This window comes from Lathyrus oleraceus, chromosome 5, assembly GCF_024323335.1.
Source record: "Lathyrus oleraceus cultivar Zhongwan6 chromosome 5, CAAS_Psat_ZW6_1.0, whole genome shotgun sequence".
NCBI classification, from domain to species: Eukaryota; Viridiplantae; Streptophyta; class Magnoliopsida; order Fabales; family Fabaceae; genus Lathyrus; species Lathyrus oleraceus.
The window spans coordinates 117,607,886-117,612,120 of NC_066583.1; positions in this window are offsets into that span (position 1 = coordinate 117,607,886).

Sequence of the window (4,235 nt, forward strand, 5' to 3'; positions counted from 1 at the left end):
AGGCGGCGGAACAAAACCTGGAGGAAGACCGTAGATAACGGGATTTGGAATAGGAACTGAAGGTCCTGACTGAAGAGCAACCCCTTGAACCAGAGCATCGTTCCTTGCAGCAGCGGCAACACGAGCCTCTTCTTCCCTTCTAGCCAGAGCTTGTATAGCCTCAAAGATCTGCTCGATCTTGCTTTTGACGGAGTCCATCTCCTCTCTGAAGGCAGCTTGTTCTTCTCTAACTACATCCATGATTCTTCTTGTGTTGGAGCGAGTAGCGTATGTACGTTGAGGAATCAGCTTGAACTACTGGACACGAGGAAAAATGGAATGAGTTTTTGTTTTGAGAAATGAAATGCATGATGCATATGTTAATGCACGTGGATTTAAAAATGTCTTTTATGCTTATGTTCAATTTTATTTTCAGGGAACCGTGTTAGATTCCTTGTAACTTAGCAAGCATTCAAAGAGATCACGGGGAATAAAACAAGAATGGAACCAAACTTTTTTGTACAAAAGAAACTCAAAATCCTTCATTCAATCAATTTAAAATAGAGTACAAGGATTGAGTACAAAATATTCTTTCAAACATAAAGGAAAGTACAAAAAAAAAGGTTAAACTGCAGGCTTCTGTTTGTTGAGATCTTCCAACTCTCCTTTGAACCTTTTTATCATGTCTTCACAAAGATAAATAAATTCAGTCACTGAACGAGGGATGTTGTCATTGTCTATGTCTTCCAAAGCACATCTTAGCATCAAAGGCACATTCGTAGCCATGCCATTACAGAAGTCTATCAAACTGGCAAACTTGTCTCGATACTCATTTCTTTGTTCATGTAAAAACTGGATGGTTTCCTCGCAGGCTGCCAAACTAGCATTCACATTTTCCCTTGCGTTCATCCAATCTTCACCTTCTTGTAACAAAGAGTCATGTCGGCCTCTCCAGTATCGTTCCCACTCATTAGCATTTTCAACCTCCTGGCACTTTCCATTCCACATTTCAGGTGTAACCTGAGTAGCAGCCATAACACTCTCTTTACTGCGGCGTTCTCGTTCTTCCCTTTCTTTTGATTCACGGAGTGAAACACTGAGGTTGGCTATCTCAGCCTCAAGTGTCTCTCTTATCTCCTTCTTTTGTTTTGTGGCGAGCTTCCACCATTTCTCTTTCTCACGACAATCCCTCTCAGCCTCTTTCAGTTGGCTTTTGACGATATTCAAACAACTCTCAGCCTGATCTAACCCCTGTTTGACTCTTTTTCTTTTATATTCCTCCTTATCAGTCCTTTCCACATTTGCTTGAAGTTGTGTTTTCTTCCGCCCAAGCTCCCACTTATGATTATCCCTTTCTTCAGTAATCCGGAGAAGGTTCAACCGTAGCTCTTCATTCTCTTTTTCCAAACTTTGGATGACAACTTTGAGCTCTTTAGCTTCCTCCATAGTGACGTGAGTAGGTTCTGGAGGATTTATATGCATTGGAGGCTCATAAGGGTATGGTAGTTTGTCTTGAGAAGCTCTGGCTTGGACCCAACTTGTATATGGCCCTCTAGCTATACAATTCTTCTTTCCACGCTCCCTTTTTCCTTCTCTACGAACTTTAGTCCAGGCACGACCTATCCTCTTCACCAGATCAACGTCCTTCACTCCTTCTCCCAGCAAGAAACCTTCTAACAACTTGTCTTCTGGTTTATCATTCATAGGAAACCCAAGTTGCCGCATAGCAAGCTCAGGGTTGTAATTGATGCAACCTCGAGTTCCTATGAGTGGCACATTATGAAAGTTGCCACATTTGACGATTATGTCCACATCATCATAAATACGAGAGTACCAGGTGATGTCATTGGCAGTGAGAGACATGATTTTTTGAGACCACTTGAGGTTATCCTTGTTTTGAACAAAAGGCCCTTCGCTTGGTAAGTGAGATAAGAACCATTTATACAGTAAAGGAGCGCAACACTGGATCATCCCCCCCTTCTTCTCATTTCTCCAATGGATAGAGTGATAAACATCTGCAAGCAAGGTGGGAATGGGATTCTTGAGCAAGAAAATGCGTATAGCAGTCATGTCCACGAAGTCATCAATGTTCGGGAACAAGACAATCCCATAGAGTATCAAGGCTAACACAGCATTGAAAGCGACCCAATCTTCTTTACTTTTGAAATCTGAAGCTTTTCCCACTAAGAACTTCAAAGTGAATCCCGAAGTGTCTCCTTTTGGTCCAAGATTAGCCTTCACTTCCGCTTTATCTAGATGTATAGATGAACCTATTTGTTGATGTGTAGGAAATTCCCCTAGACCGGTGTAAGGGACTTCATCCTTGATACCAATGTTTGCTACATGTGAGAACTCTTCCAATGTTGGCGCCAACTGGAAGTCCTGGAATGTGAAACACCGCAAGGGAGGATCATAGAATTGTGCCAAAGTGAAAATGGCCCAAGCATCCACCTCGGTGTTCATGATAGTCAACAGGTCACCATACTCAACACAAAAGTTGTTCCTTCTGATTTTTTCACATCTGAGATCAACCCCTTAATCAATCCTAGCTTTGGATTCCTGAACTTGAATGAATAAGTACTTTTTTGATTGCTACCCATGTCTTCTGAATGCCTGCAATCAAACGAGTCTTTAGGTCCCTTGAAAATATGCACATGTCATATGTGTTATGATTATGAAATGTTTTATGTTTATGTATGTACAGTTGGGTAGGTGATCATTGGAACATTCTGATTAATTACTTCATGGAGGAAAGGTTCCAGGAATAGGAAAACCAAACAGGTAGGCTCTAGGGTTTAAAAGGTTCCTAGAGTCATGGACCCAATTCAAGAATATTATCGTCAGAACGACTAATCGTAAGACAATAATCTCTTTAAAAGGATCTATTCTAGGTGAGGTCTTTGTATTAACCCAACGAGTCCTAAGTCTCGTAGGTCAATACTACACAACCATCGACTCCACGGTTCTAGACACGGTTCCCAGAGTCATGGATCACACCAGACAATATTATCGTCAGAACGACTACTCGTAAGACAACAATATCCTCAAAAATGATCTATTCTGAGCGAGGTCTTCGTATTAACCCAACGAGTCCTAAGTCTCATAGGTTAACACTACACAACCATCGGTCCTAAAAGCCATAGGTTCAGGGTTCTACAAAAGGTCCTCAGAATCATAGATCGAGGTTGAAAGTATCACCGCCAAAACGACTAATCGTAAGACAGTAATACTTTCAAGGGATCTCATCTGAGTGGGGTTCTCGCATCAACCTAACGAGTCCGATGTCTCGCAGGTCAATACTACACAACCACCATCCTAACTTAAGTTTTTCTCAAAGCTCGGGTATAAAGCTTTTCCTCACACAAATGCCAATAGTCCAGAAAGTTCCAATGATACCATATATCAATAATACAGAAATTGGAAATACAGATAATAAAGGCATATATAGATAAAAAAAATAAGAAGCAAATAAACAGATAAAAGCAAAAACTCAAACACAAAACAAACTAAATTAGGGTTGACTCGCTTAGGAGAAGTATTTCCCCAGCAGAGTCGCCAGCTGTCGCGGCGCGAAAAATACCCAAGCGTAAGGAACGCTCGAAATATAAACAAAACAGAGTCGCCACCGAACTTTATTTATTCCCAAAGAGGGAAAGGGGAAATATCGATAAAACCCACAAAATCAAAAAGAAATGGTCGTCGCAACCAAATCGGGTTCGGGAGTCGGTTATGCAAGGGGAAGGTATTAGCACCCCTCACATCCATCGTACTCGATGGGACCCATCTAGTTAGTTTCGTGTTAGAGTGTTAGCGTGATATCGTTTGCGATCTTCTACTTATCGGGTGAGGAAAATAGAAAGAAAGAAAGGAAAGACTTAAGGTTTTTTAATATTAATGTGCCTGACAAGATTTTGCAATCCTGCTCCTACGTATCTCCAGGTGCTATGAAGAACTCAAGGCATACGTAGTTCTACCCAAAGAGAACTACTAGGTGGATTGCTTTTAAATAGAGTGATGCTTGGATCATAATTGAGCGATTAAACCTTTACTTGTTGCTCACTCTTGGAGGCTGAAGTCTTTGTTTGTTTCGCATCAAAATAGATGTTGCATACTCTTTTTTGAAAATGTTTTCGGGGTCGCACGAGGGCGGAAAATAAGTTTGATGAGTTTGATTTTATTTTAAGCGGAGACAAGCATCTAAGCAGGGAGCTCTACTGCAGTACTCAGATGCTCGAAAAGGAAGAGGCCTAAGCCCA